Raw genomic sequence first — 16016 nt, forward strand, 5'->3', positions numbered from 1 at the left:
AAAATGTATTCCACACAACTGGAAATTAAAGGAAAACCAGGATAACAATACTTATATGAGACAAAATAGACTTTAAAACAAAGACTGTAACAAGAGACAGAGAAGGACATTACATAATGTTCGAGGCATCAAGCCAAGAAGAAGATATAACTTTTGTAAATACAGATGCATCCAACATAGGAGCACTTAAATGCATAAACCAAATATTAACAGACATAAAAGAAAAAATTGACAGTAACAGAATAATAGTATGAGACTTTATCAGATCACTTAGATTACTGGGCAGATCATCCAGACAGAAAAACAATAGAAATGCTTGCTTTAAATGACAAATTAGACCAAATGAACTTAACCGATATGTATAAAACATTCCATCAAAAAGCTGCTGAATATTCTTTTCCAGTGCACAGGGAGCATTCTCCAGGATAGATCACATGCTAGTATACAAAAGAAGTCTCAGTAAAGAAAGTTGAAATCATATCTAACATCTTTTTCAACAACAACACTACGATATTAGAAAACATCTACAAGAAAAAGCTGCAAAAAAGGCAAACACATGGAGGCTAAACAATATGCTACTCTTTAGTAGCCAGTGGATCACTGGAGAAATCAAGGAATAATTTTTTTTTTTAAAAAACCTGCAGACAAATGATAAAGAAAATACAACATTCCAAAATCTATGGGACACAGAAAAAGCAGTTCTAAGACAGATGTTTATAGTGATAAAACCTACCTCAGGAAATAAGAAAAATATCAAATAAATAATCCAAACTTACTCCTAAAGGAAGTAGAAAAAGAAGAATAAAGAAAATCCATAGTAGAAGGAAGATAAAGATATAAAAATCAGAGCAGGAATAAATGAAATAGAGACTAAAAGAAATAGAAAAAAATCGAATAAAAAATAGAAAAAATCAATGAAATTTGTTCTCTGAAAAGATAAACAAAATTGGTAAACCTTTAGCCAGATTCATCATGAAAAAGGAGAGAGGCTCAAATCAACCAAAGCAGAAATGAAAAGGAAGTTAAAACCAACACCAAAGGGCTTCCCTGGTGGCGCAGTGGTTGAGAATCCGCCTGCCGATGCAGGGGTCACGGGTTCGTGCCCTGGTCCGGGAAGATCCCACATGCCGCGGAGCAACTAAGCCCGTGAGCCATGGCCGCTGAGCCTGCGCGTCCGCAGCCTGTGCTCCGCAACGGGAGAGGCCACCGCAGTGAGAGGCCCGCATACAGAAAAAAAAAAAAAAACCAACACCATAGAAATAGAAAGGATCATAAGAAATTTATATGAACAATTATATGCCAATACAATGGAAAACCTGAAAGAAATGGACATATTTCTAGAAATTTTAAATCTCCCAAGACTGAATCAGGAAGAAATGGAAAATAAGAACAGAAATATTTCCAGTCATAAAATTGAATCAGCAATTAAAAACTCCAAACAAACAAAAGTACAGGACCAGATGGCTTCATAGGTGAATTCTATGAAACATTTAGAGAAGAGTTAAAAACTCTCCTTCTCAAACTATTCCAAAAAATTTCCAAGGAAAGAACACTTCTTAACTCATTTATGAGGCCTGATACCAAAATCAGACAAAGATACCACAAAAAAGAAAATTACAGGCCTATATCAGTGATGAACATCAATGCAAAAATCCTCAAGAAAATACTAGGAAACTGAATTTAACAATACATTAAAATCATCATAAATCATGATCAAGTGGTATTTATCCCAAGGATGTAAGGATGTTTCAGTATCTGCAAATCAATCAATGTAATATGCTACATGAAAAAAAATGAAGGATAAAAATCACATGATCATCTTAATATGTGCAGAGAAAACATGTGACAAAATTCAAGATCCATTTGGTATAAAAACTCTTAACAGGTGTGTATAAAAGAATAATAGCTTAACATAATAAAGGACATATATGATGAGCATACATCTATGTGTGCTAAAATCTTAATCTAGAGTCATTTTTTCTGAGATCAGGAACAAGAGAAGGATGTTCACTCTTAACACTTTTATTCAACCCAGTATTGGATGGCTTAGCCACAACAATCAGAAAATTAAATAAATAAATGAATCAATAAATAATAAATAATAAATAAAAAGGATACAAATTGGAAAGGAATAAGTATAACTCTCTTTGCAGATGACAAGGTACTATACATTGAAAAATCCTAAAGATGCCACCAAAAAACTCTAGTGCTATCAGTGAATTTGTAAAAGTGCAGGATACAAAATTAATATACAAAATAAATCTGCTGCATTTCTACATACTAATAATGAACTATCATAATGGTAAATTAAGAAATCCATCTCATTTACTATCATATCAAAAAGAACAAAATACCTAAGAATAAGTCTAAGGAGGTAAAAGAACTGTACATGAAAAAATATAAAACATTGATGAAAGAAATTGAAGATTACACAGATGGAATAATATATCATGTTCATGGATTTTTATAATTAATATTGTTAAAATGATCATACTACCCAAGACAATCTATAGATTCAATGCAATCTCTATCAAAATACCAATTGCATTCTTCACAGAACTAGAACAAATAATTCTAAACAATGTATAAAACACAAAAGACTCCCAACTAGCCAAAACAATTTTGAGAACAAGTTGGAATTATCTAGCTCCCTGTTTTCAAACTACACCACAAATCTACAGTAATCAAAACAGTACAGTACTGGTACAAAAGCAGACACATAGATCACCAAAAGAGGATAGAGAGCCCAGAACTAAACCCACACTTATATGGGCAACATAGTCTATGACAAAGGAGACAAGGATATACAATGGGGAAAAGACAGCTTCTTCAATAAACAGTGTTGAGAAAACTTGACAGCTTTATGTAAAAGAATCAAAGTGAACCACTCTCTCATGCTATGAAAAAAATATTAAAAGTGAATTAAAGACTTAAATATAATACCCCAAACCATAAAAATTCATAAAACATAGGCAGTACACTCTTTGACATCAGTGTTAACAATATTTATTTGGATGTGTCTCTTCAGACAAGGCAAACGAGCAAAAGATAAACAAATGTGACTACATCACCCAAAAGATTTTCCACAGTGAGGGAAACTATAAAGAAAGCAAAAAAGCAACCTCCTTAATGGGAGAAGATATTTGTAAACAATATATCCAATAAGGGGTTAATACCTAAAATATACAAAGAACTCATACAACTCAATATCAAAGAAACAAGCTACCTAATTAAAAAATGGGCAGAGGACCCAAATAGACATATTTCCAAGGAAGACATACAAATGGCCAATAGGCACATGAAAAGATGCTCAACATCATAATCATCAGGGAAATGTAAATCAAAACTACAATGATATATCACCTCATACCTGTGAGAATGGCTATTATCAAAAAGACAACATATAATAAATGTTGGTGAGGATATGGAGAAAAAGGAAGCCTCATGCACTGTAGGTGGGAGTGTGAATTGGTGCAGCCACTGTGGAAAACAGAATGGAGGTTCCTCAAAAGTCTAAAAATACAACTCCCATATAACCCAGCAATTCCAGTCTTGTGTATTTATCCAAAGAAAAGAAACACACTAAATAGAAAAAATATATGCTCCCCTATGTTCATTGCAGCATTGTTTATAATAGCCAAGGTATGGAAACAACCTAAATGCCCATAAATATATGAAGGAAAGAAGATGTGGGGTGTATACATACACACTTGAATATTAGCCATAAAAAAGAGTGAAATCTTGCCATTTGTGACAATGTGGATGGACCTAGGGAGTATTATGCTACATGAAATAAGTTAGACAGAGAAAGACTGATTCTGTATGATTTCATTTATATGTGGATTCTAAAAAACAAAGCAAATGAATAAATATAACAAAACAGAAACAGAGTTAGAGATACAGAGAATAAACATGTAGTTGCCAGAGTGGAGGGGTAGGAGGAGGAAAGAAATAGGTGAGGGAGATTAAGAGATATAAACTTAAAAAAAAAGAGATATAAACTTTCAGTTGCAAAATAAGTGAGCCATGGGTATGAAATATATAGTGTGGGGTACATAGTCAATAGCTACACAATATCTTTTTTTTTTTTTTTTTTTGTGGTACACGGGCCTCTCACTGTTGTGGCCTCTCCCGTTGCAGAGCACAGGCTCCAGACGCACAGGCTCAGTGGCCATGGCTCACGGGCCCAGCTGCTCTGTGGCATGTGGGGTCTTCCTGGACCGGGGCACGAACCCGTGTTCCCTGCATCGGCCAGCCGTCTCTCAACCACTGCGCCACCGGGGAAGCCCTACACAATATCTTTGTATGATGACATAACATAAATAGATTATTGTGATCATTTTGAAATGTATAGAAATGTTGAATCACTGTGATTTGTAACAGGAACTAACATAGTGTTGTAGGGTAATTATACTTCAAAAACAAACAATCTCATAGAAAAAGAGATCAGATTTGTGGATACCAGAGGCAAAAGGGTGGGGGTGGGGAGAAGGGAAATTGGATGGAGGCAGCGAAAATATACAGTTATAAATAGGTATTAAGAATGTAATGTACATGACCAATCAAACTACACTGTGTTTTGTATATGAAAGTTGTTAAGAGAGTAAATCCTAAGAGTTCTCATCAAAAGGAAAATTTTTTTTCTATTTCTTCAATTTTGTACCTATATTGGATGATGGATGTTCATTAAACTTCTTGTGATAATCACTTCATGCTGTATATAAGTCAAATCATCAGCTGTATGTCCTAAATTATACAGTGCTGTATGTCAATTATGTCTCAATAAAACTGGAAGAAAAAAATGTAATTTCTTAAATTGCAGTGTATTGAAGGGGAGCCTTTGCAAATCTTCCATACTCTCTTTCTCTTTTTATGGTTCTGATGAGAATTAAACGTTAGATAGAGATAAATTAGATAGATGCAAAAGGAAGTTTAAGTCTAAAACATTGTTGGAAGAGGTCATGAGGATGTGACTGTAAGGTGATCTGCAGGCTGGACCCAGACAGAGGCTCCTCACCCCCTCTCCAGTCCTTGCATGTATGTTGTGTTCACAGTGCCCACAGCCAGAGTCATTTTCAAGGATGCAGCCGTGAGAGAACAATGTTTTGTTGAGACCATCTGGACTGAACGCGTGACTGAGCCCCGTTAAGACCTCTGTATAAACTTTTAAGATTATGGTAGGCTGATGCAGAGTTCTACTCATCTTGTGGTTGCTCAAGACAAACCTGGTATGTGAATTCCTTTGCTTATTAAACCTACCACCTACCAATCTTGAGTGGTCTGCCTCTTTCTTTGGTTTCTCCTTGCCCTTGTGTATGGGGGCCAATTTCACATTTCAGCCAGGAATTTCTGAGGTTTTGGACCAACAAATATGAAGTCTGTCCCTCTACTGAATTTAAGTTCAAGGTCTAATATCTGAAGTTCAGTGAAGAGGAAGTTCCCATGAGAAAGTAGATATATGGGCAACAATAGAGCATAAACAAACAAAAGTATTCTCTGGGGAAGGTTGCCCTACACCAAGAATTTGATTTGTCTCCTGTGGTGGGTAAATTCGTAAAGTGAGAAGGATCCATAAGCTCTCCTACTCTGATTCCACCCATAAATATTGGCCTCACTTAGCAACTCCCTTAGCTCCAATTTCATGCTCACCAAGAAATCTTGAGTCTGTAATTTTGTTTCTCAAATAGATCTGCTGTGGCAAAAGGATGTTTTGTCATACTGACAAACACATTTCAGATGAAAATAAGAGTTATCTTTCTCACTGAAAATGAACAAATTGGGTCCCTGTTTTTTTTTTTTTTTTTTTTTCAGTAGGCGGGCCTCTCACTGTTGTGGCCTCTCCCATTGTGGAGCACAGGCTCCGGACGCACAGGCTTAGCGGCCATGGCTCACAGGCCCAGCTGCTGCGCGGCATGTGGGACCTTCCCAGACTGGGGCACGTACCCGTATCCCCTGCATTGGCAGGCGGACTCTCAACCACTGCGCCACCAGGGAAGCCCTGGGTCTCTGTTTATACTTCAGTCAGTTGTGAGTTTGGTTTGCTGGAGTCATTTTCCCTGCACCTAATCAACCCTGCAGCAAGGTTGTAATAAATGTTCCGCACTTTTCAAAGCTGAGGATTAGAACTGGAGCCATGGTAATCTCTCCGTTTCCTTGGTTTCCCTGTAGTCAATTCTTTTTTTTTTTTTTTAGCTTTAACACATAGATACTCAGAGGATGATGGTGAAGTCTTTAGATTTTGGGGTGTTTGTGAGATAGAATTTCACTTTGGTCTTTATGAATGTACATGTCAGGGAAGAACTTCAAACTCACAGAGGATGGTAAGGAGTGAACCTGCCACCACTCCATAAATTATTAGAAAATGGATGAGAGCAAGACAGCTTAAATCTCACAGCATGGGAAAAAATTATCCTGTTCCCCTGTCTCCAAATCCCAGACGGAGAGGCGATGAGCCCAGATAGATGCTATGCATGTGGTAGGTTGCATTGTCCTTGAAGTTTGGCATACTCATAAATAGTGCACATGGACTCTCAGGGCCTGTGGAGGACTGCCTTTCCCAACAGTGCATACTCCAGAGGAATGGAAGGCAGGAAAGAATTCCAAGAAGGGAATTAGGTGTGCAAATCCTGTGAAGTAGAGTCAGCATCTGCCAGTTTTGCTACAGTAGAGGGTTACTCAGTAGAGTTAGAAAGACACAGCCAGAGAAGAAATTTGGGATCAGATTTTATAGAATTATAACCAGCTAAAGAGTTTGACTTTTCTGAAGAGTGCTAGAGGATCACTCTATGGAATCTTAGAAGCAGGTTCTAGAGGTCTTCTACTTCAGTCTCTTTATATATAGAGGAAAGCTTATGGGGAGATGCATGATATTGTTTTGATAATACGGCCAGTTGATTAGTGTCAGAATAGGAAGCAATTGTAATTGCTGAAACATAACTATTGTTTAATTCATAGTAACTATGATTTTCAATCACATGACTTTTCCACAATGCCTGGTCAAAATCCACTTTGTTAAAGATTTATAATTTAGAATATACAGAGATTCTGGGAAATGGAGATGTTTATTCCCCTTCACCTCAACTGTAATCATAATTTCTGTGACTAGCTACATGTCTCTCCTGAGGCAGGCAGCACTCAGACTTGCAGTGACCTTATGTGGTTGAAGCTTCAGGCTATGTTGAAGTCTGCGCAAAGAGAATTGTATAGGCTTCCCAAACTCTAATCTTTTGTGGGCCGAAGACCAGGTGGAAAGCAATGATGGAACTTAAGGATGAGGACTGGGAAAGCAGAGGATGAATATGCTGGGTCTCCTGACCCCAAGAGGCAGTTGGCCTCTTTACACTCTTGGCTCACTAGATGAAAATCCACTTTGCCAAGTCTCACCACCTATAAGATTCTAAGACCTGAGTCCTAATGAGAATAATGCCTGCCCATCTGAGTGGCATCCCAACTGGACAGGGCAGAATTAGAGTCAATAATCAGAACACGACAGAGAAAAAGGAGCTCAGAGACACAATCTTCTAGTATTTTCTTCATATCCACTGGGATGTGAGCAATCTGATCACAGGAAATGTCCCACCAGCAGTAGAATTACTTTCTTTCCTGTCTGCCCCAATGGAATGTAACCTCCGTTAGGTCAGGAACCTGTCTATATGGTTACCACTATATCCTCCAATCAGCAAATGTAATGCCTGGCACATAGTAGACAATCAATAAAAGTTGGTGAGTAAATAAACAGAGTCACTACTTTCCCTTTTTTTTTTTTTTTTTTTTTTTGCGGTATGCGGGCCTCTCACTGTTGTGGCCTCTCCCGTTGCGGAGCACAGGCTCCGGACGCACAGGCCTAGCGGCCATGGCTCACGGGCGTAGTTGCTCCGCGGCATGTGGGATCTTCCCGGACCAGGGCACGAACCCGTGACTCCTGCATCGGCAGGCGGATTCTCAACCACTGCGCCACCAGGGAAGCCCTACTTTCCCTTTTTTTCCCCCAGTTTTATAGAGATATAATTGACATACATCACTGTATAAATTTAAGGTATAAAGAAGAATGGTTTGACATATATACTGTGAAATTACTATAGTAGTAAGTTTAGTTAGCATCCATCCTCTCATATAGATAAAATAAAAAGAAAAATTAAAAGAAATTTTTCTTGTGATGAGAAATCTCAGAATTTACTATCACATGGCAGTGTTAACTATAATTGTCATGTTGTTCATTACATACCTAGTACTTATTTATCTTATAACTGGTAGTTTGTACTTCTTGACTGCCTTCCTCCAATTCCCCTACTTCCCATCTCCACCTCCGGTAACCACAAATCTGATCTCTTTTTCTATGTTTTCTTTTTAAGATTTCACATATAAGTGAGATCATACAGTATTTATCCTTCTCTGTCTGACTTACTTCACTTAGCATAATGCTCTCAAGGTCCATCCATGTTGTTGCAAATGACAGGATTTTCTCATTTTATGTGACTGAATAATATTCCATTATGCGTGTGTGTGTGTGTGTGTGTGTGTGTGTGTGTGTGTGTGAGAAAGAGAGAGAGAGAGAGAGAGAGAGAGAGAGAGAGAGAGAGAGAGAGAGAGAGAGAGAGAGAGAGAGTATCTCAAAACTCCTTTATCTATTTATCCACTGGTGGATATTTAGGTTATTTCTATGTCTTGGCTATAAATGTGGGGATGCAGATATCTTTTTGAGTTAGTGTTTTCATTCCCTTTGTATATATTCCCAGATGTGGAATTGCTGAATCATATGGTAGTTTTATTTTTAATTGTTTGAGCATCCTCCATACTATTTTCCATAGTGGCTGTACTGGTTTACAATACCACAAACAGTGTACAAGCATTCCCCTTTCTCCACATCCTTGTCTGCATTTGTTATTGATAATTTTTGATAATGGCCATTCTAACAGGCATGAGGTATTATCTCACTGTAGTTTTGATTTGCATTTCCCTAATGACTAGTGATGTTGGGCACATTTTCATAAACCTGTTGGCCATTAGTATATCTTCTTTGGAAAAGTCCTATCCAGGTCTTTTGACTATTCTAAAATTGGATTATTTACTTTTTTGTTATTTAGTTGTATGAGTTCTTTATATATTTTGGATATCAACCCCTTATCAGATCTAGTTTGTAAATGTTTTCTCTCATTTCATAGATTGTCTTTTCATTTTGCTGATTGTTTCTTTTGCTGTGCAGGAGCTTTTTAGCTTGATATAATCCCTCTTGTTTATTTTTGGTTTTGGCACTTGTGCTTTAGGTGTCATATCCAGAAAGTCCTTGCCAAGATCCATGTCAGGGAGCATTTTTCCTTTGTTTTCTTCTAGGAGTTTCATGGTTTCAGATCTTACATTTAAGTCTCTAATCCATTTTGAGTTAATCTTCACGTGTCTACCACTTACTCTTGGCAACACTCTCTGCTGCCTTTTGTATCTCCATGTATTTCATTTAAAACATCCACACCCTATCCTCTGAGATCTTGTTTTTCTCCAGAAAGTTTTCCTAGAAAAATAATTCTAACACTTTAGGATTCACTGCTACTATTCATGGTTTCTTAAATAAATTCTAAGAAACATTGAAATTCCACTTGTCAACCTGAATGCCCCAAGGTTATCCTTTTGTGGAAGAGATTAGTAAAGTTTGTGAAATCTGTGCAAAATCTCCATTACAAATGATCCAGATCTGGCCAAAGGGATCAAAAAACCAGGAGGAACCCACAGGAATTTTTTAAAAGTTTAGCTGTCATGTCTGTTTTCTAAGCAGACAAGACATATAGACATTTAGTCATTTTCACAACATGCCTTAGAAAGAGCAGAATATATCCTAGTTTGACCAAATCAATAATCACATTTGAAATTATATAGAAAGTTAACATTTTGTTTCAAGGAAAAACTTTAAGAACTAAATGTTAGCTTTTGAGAAAGAAATGAGAAACAAATAGAGCTACAGGCTTTGGCAGTCAGAACCCTTGGATATTTAAATAAAAACATTTATCTGTGTCAACTTTACTACCCTTCAAATATTTCTATTTTTTTACCAGGAGTTCAATCTTTTCGAGGGTCTGGTTCTCCATTATTATTTTTTGATTTGGCTACAGTCTCTATTAAAAAGTCTTTATGACCTATAATTTAAAGTCAGGATGAATTGAAATTAAATCTGGGATTTGTTTTTGGAGTAATTTCAGAACGCAAGACTTAGATCCATCTAACATTTATTGAGTTTCTACTAGGGGCCAGCCATCTGCTTAGAACCAGGAATAAAAAGGTAAATAAGACAGACATGATCCTTGCCCTCCCAGAATTTATAATTTAGCATTACAATTTGTAATGAATTTTACAAACTCATAATTATAAGCAGATAAGGTGGTGTCCCCAGAGAATGAGAACCAGGCATGGTTTTCTTGACATAAGAGAAGCCATTTTTGGGCCTAAGCCATTTTGGGATCTAAGCATGGCCACAATGCTTTCTCTTGAATAGGTCTCAGTAATAATGACCTTAAGGGAACAAAAGAAGAAGAACTGTTATCAGGCAAGAGAAGTAACAATAGCAAAGATAATAAATCAGTTGTAAAGACTCCCAGTTCTGTTTCAATGGTAAAGATTAGCCTGAAGCACTTTCTTGAGCTGTTTTGCAGAATTTAAATACCCATCTGAGCACTCAACCACCAGATCAACTGGAACCTAAGGAATGATGATGTTGACCTTTTCTGACCCTTGTGACTTCAATCAACTAAAGCTTGGACTGACTGTCACCCTTTGCCCCAATTCTATGCTGAATTCTCCTGCTCAGGCCCCCTCATGAATATGCATGTACCCTTAGCTTAAAAATTCCCCAATTTTGCTGTTCAGGGAAACACTGCTTTGGGAATGATCCAGTGTTCTCCTTACTTGCTGCCAGTAATAAATCTTTCCTTCTCCTGATCTTTGACTTACTTGTGTCTTCTGGCTCAACAACATCCACCAAGAGGTGAACCCAGTTTTTAGGTGACACAGTGACACAACTCTGATTCGGCTGGTAGTGGTGAAAGTGTGGGGTTCCATGAGAACATACTAAAGGGAAAGGATGACTGCCTAGAGAAAGTGGATTATGAATTGAAGTGAAGAGGATTTACTTGGAGGAGGTGGGACATTAAAGAGGGGTGCTATGCACAAAAATGAAGATGAAAAAGTGGCACATCTGGAGAATGAGTCCAGGAGATTAGGTAACTAGGCCATCACATGCTATGGAGGCTGGCTCTGTACAAAAACACAGGGTGGACATGAATGTAGAAATCCAACCTACACTCCCCTCACCAAGCCTTACACCCTAGCAAGAGGCTGCCTCTACTCTGATAAAGGAATGTCTTTTCTAATTTGTACCAATGTGTCTTTCTTTGGGTTACCTATGAACTTAAGAACTGCTAGGTAGGGGTCAGATTATGAAGGACTTTGTAAATTTTGGACCTGAGTCCTGAGAGCAGGGAAGGGGGGGGGGATCCACTACTGCAAGCAGGAAAGTGACAAATCAGATATGGATCTTAGAAAAATGGCTAATTAGAACATGGAAGGTGATTTCAATAGGAGGCAGGGAGATGGGTAGGGAGACTATAGTAATAATCCTGAGGGGGCCTAAACTGGGATGCTGTGGTATAGAGAAAAGTGACTGGTATTTGCTTGAAATTTGGAGGACTGGGGGAGGTGAAGGGCTAAGTACTGTGCCCAGGATAGATCCCTGAGCAACTGAGTTGGCAGTGCTGTATCTAGAGGTAGGAGGTTGGTGAAGCAATATTGACTTCAATTTTGGACAAGATTGAATTTTAGGTGTCCATGGTGCAGCAAAGTGGAGATGCTTACAGGTAGTCAGATAGGTGAGTCTGTAGCTCAGGAAAAGATTGGGCTGCAGAAATGTACTAGGGTGTTATCAAAATATGGGAATAGATAAAATTACCCGGGGGAAGTGTGTAGAGTTAAAAGACAAGTGGAAACAGAATGAAATTCTTGAGACTCTAATACTTGAAAGATGGATAGAGAAAGAATTGCCTGTAAAGGAAACTGAAAAATAGCCTCCAGAGATGCCAGTAGATTTCCAAGAGTGTGTGTTGTTACCGAAGTCAAGAAACCACAAGGTTTAAGGAGGAGGAAATTTAATGAGATAAAGACCAAAGCAGGTTTATAAGAGTTATTAGTCAGTGGAATTTTGGAAACAGTGGTAAGTGGAGAGGATTGCAATGGGAAAACGTGAAGCAAGAAAAGTCAGGAGGGCATGGCAAATGCCGTGTAATGGGAAGTCAGTAGTTAGACTATTTTACTGTGGAACCTTAACTATTGGATTTTTTCCCTTTTTCTTCTACATTAGAATGAAAGAAGGCTTCCAAACCACTAAAAGGAAGAGGACATCACTCCTTCCAAAAAACAAACAAAAAATGGAATGAAAATATTTTCTCCCTTCCAAGGAGTTTTTGAAGATTAAGTCATCCAGGCCCTCAATGAAAAGGTAAGGGAGGGGCTTCCCTGGTGGCGCAGTGGTTGAGAGTCCGCCTGCCCATGCAGGGGACACGGGTTCGTGCCCCGGTCCGGGAGGATCCCGCATGCCGCTGAGCGGCTGGGCCCGTGAGCCATGGCCGCTGGGCCTGGGCGTCTGGAGCCTGTGCTCCGCAATGGGAGAGGCCACAACAGTGAGAGGCCTGCAAAAAAAAAAAAAACGGCAAAAAAAAAGGTAAGGGAGTTTTTGGTTTCCAGTAATTTTTGCTTTGATTTTCATGGGTTACCAGTTGAAGAAAAAGAAGGGACTAAGGCTTTTCTTTGGGATGAGAAGAGAAGAGAATGGACAAGAGAAGGAGGAAGTAGAAAGGCGATGGGAAGATGGATCCAGGAAACCAGTTTTAAGGGGTCTCTTTCCCTCTGGTGAATCAGGTGAACGACCCTAGAGGATCCTGCCAGGGCCATTGTTCTGGTGCCTTGGCGTCTCAGGTTGCTGACTCATCACCAGCAGTATCACCCCAGAGCCTGTGATGGCTGCTTCTCAGTTTCCTTGCAGAGGAAAGACCATCCTCATAGGTTGCAGCAGCACTGCAGTCTGCCCAGGTGGGGGAAATTTTGCCCAGCCTCATATGACAATGCCCACCATTCATGTCCCAAGAAGCCTATAAACCCAAAGGGGGTATACCTGCTTACCTGGCACGCATGTGATGGGGATACTTTCCTGAACTTATATTAGGCAAAGGTGGGGGGCAGCTGCTGTAGATAAATTGGAGACACCTGAGCTGGGACATAGTTCAGTGACACCCCCATCACCACAGTGTGAAGTAAACATGAGGTAGGGAAGGGGCACCTAGAGACGTTGTGAGAGAACTAAAAAGGCCAGGATAGATTAGCGATAAATTATGAAGGAAGAACAGGGCATGACGACTGTTAAGGCATGTGGGCTGAGGGAGAGAGCTTCCTAGATTTCAATCTTATGTGATTAGAAAGATATTTTTGAAAATCCAAAGCTGAAAATTTCTCTTTGTTCGTCCTTCTGGGAAGTAGGTTGTCAGGGCCAAAGAGGAAATGTGTGCTCCCTTGGAACCCAGCTATTTGGAGCATCCTTCCTATTATTTAGACAGAACCCTCTGGGCAGCACATTGTTGTAAGCCTTTATATTGAACATTTGCCCTACCTTCCCTCCACTTTACCAGTTGCAGCTTAAAAGAGCTGAGGATGGGCTTCCTGCACCCACGTGCACACTTGTATACTTCTTTGTCAATAAAGTGACTGGGGGTACCTGCTTGTACAAGGAGAATCAGACTTGAAACCCCAATGGGGATGCAACAACCTGCATTTACAGAGGCAGAATAAAGTAGTAATTAGTAGTGGTGAAGAGCAGAGCTTCCTCGAAGGAATTAAAGTCAGATTCCACTCTGCCGCTGAACCGGCTTGAGGCCTCAGCAAAGCATTTAATGTCTCTGTTCCCTTCTTTGTAAATAAAGTTGTTGGGAGGATTAAATATGACAGTGTATGTAAGGTGCTTAGCACTCTGCCTGGCTTATAGCAAAGGCTTAGTAACTATTGGTTGTTATCAATTGTGGAGCTGTTTTAATATAGCGCTTATTAATCATCTGGGGCCCCCATCCCGTTAAAATCTCCAAGCCCGTTATACCAGTATTTGGCTTTGCATTTCCCCACCATCTTTTTTCTTTTCTCAGATTAAAGGTATTCTCTTTTTAAAATGACCTATTCAGTAAGAGTTGTTGAGCACTTATTCTATATTATAATTAGATAAAGTACTGAGGTGTATTCTAGAATGTTATATTTACTTTATCTGATTCAAACTTCAAACTACTCCGTGTAGTTGGCGCTATCATGGGCATCTTACACCTGATAATCATGAACACTTAGAGAAGTTAAATGGCTTGCCCAAGGTTATGCAGATGTTAACTGGCAGAGCTGGGATTCGATACATTTTGGTTGATATCAAGTCCCACTATATGAAGTTGACTTTTCTGATGTCCTTGTAGGAGATCAGTGAGGAGAAACTTAAGTTTCTCCTTAAGTTTGACTAAATGGCGATGTGAATACTTAAAAGAATTCCAGGTTATTTTGACATTGTGTGGTGATAGTCTAAGTCACAAAGAGTGTGTTTGAAAACCAGCCTTCACATTTTGACTTTGGTTCTTTAGATTCAATTACTGTAGTGAGAATAGTTTTTTTTGTCCACATCTGCTCCGCATGGATACTCAGTTTGGTCCATGTGTCTATCCTGGTTCCAAAAAACCATATGCTTTGAGGAAAGCTGACTCTGCCCCAACTCCAGAGTTGGTCTGGTTGGTCTATAAAGAGGAACAGTGAATGCTAGTGAGTGGTTCAGGAGTCAGGGGATGTGACTCCATTCAGGCTGAGACGTGGGGAGAGATTTGGCTGCCCAAGAACCAGAAAATAAATTTTTAAAAATATGTAAATAAAAAGAAAAAAAATTCATTATGAAGAAATAAGATTTAGAGCAAAACTTGGCAAAAATTATAAATGGTAATGTATGAAAATTTTACAGGGTGCTTGTAGTGGGTCACAATTTTTTATTAGATAAAAATCACCACTGAGTATCATTTGTAAATTAAAACACAATTGACATGTTGAACATGAATCTATTACAGGAAATAATTCCAAACTTTGCCATCAGTTTGGAATTTGTTCTCTATTTTTCTCCTTTTAATGGGAATTTGTTGAAAGGTTAAGGTAAGTGCTCACCCCTCATCTCATTTGTACTGTGTTCTCCGCTTTCAGGTCAAGCGTGGCTGTTGCTTGGGCTCATAGTCAGAGATGACAACCCTTTTGTCAGAGGTAAACTGTCTTCTGGTCCAGGGAATCATAACTGTGAGGGCTCTATTAATAAAACTCTCCAGTTTCACCTGTTATTGCACAATGATTTTTTCACGGAGTACTTATTCTCAACATTCAAGAAATCAGTAACATTGTCATTTTAATAGCTTCTTTTTATGGCAGATGCCATAAGCATTATTTCCTTCCTCTTCTAGCACACTGCTGATTATGCAGATATAACTTTAACCAAGAAAAATTGTAAGAGATATAAATAAATAATTTTGCATTTTCCTCATAGGACAAATGACTAAATGCTAATTTAGTATCTGGCAAACTTGGCTTGCTTGTTAGAAAATTTTAGAATAATGTGCCCCTTGCTGCAATTCATGCCATATATTCTATTTTATGTGACAAATTCCCAAATGAATGAATGAATTGTTCTTCTCCTAATGCTATTTTCTAGAAGACAGGAAACTTATGCATGACAGAGGCAGAAATTTAGTGTTGCTTTCACTGACTGAATCTTATTTTTCATTTATATATTCCTACCATCCTAGTTTGAAATGATGTTATTTCTACAAGTTTGTCTATATGATGACCAAGATATCACCTGTGATGTTTCATGAACTACTTTATTCCATAAGATTTAAAGTGCCTCATTTTTAGCAAGCACAGATAGACATAGATATTGGTGGATGCTGAGAATTTTGTGTATACTAGAATACCTGAATTAAATTCAT

General features: G+C 38.5%; 1 long non-coding RNA gene across 4 annotated transcripts in view; it reads left to right on the forward strand.

Annotated features, from left to right (window-relative positions):
* The window catches only part of LOC136794497 (uncharacterized), a 226922-nt gene that overhangs the window by 103697 nt on the left and 107209 nt on the right, over positions 1 to 16016 (forward strand). For all 4 annotated transcript variants that reach the window (XR_010841366.1, XR_010841365.1, XR_010841367.1 and 1 more), the window contains 2 exons: positions 12338 to 12475; positions 15241 to 15297. This is a non-coding gene — a long non-coding RNA (uncharacterized lncRNA). The remainder of the gene's footprint in view (positions 1 to 12337; positions 12476 to 15240; positions 15298 to 16016) is intronic.

Source organism: Kogia breviceps, chromosome 7 (assembly GCF_026419965.1).
Source record: "Kogia breviceps isolate mKogBre1 chromosome 7, mKogBre1 haplotype 1, whole genome shotgun sequence".
Classification (NCBI taxonomy): domain Eukaryota; kingdom Metazoa; phylum Chordata; class Mammalia; order Artiodactyla; family Physeteridae; genus Kogia; species Kogia breviceps.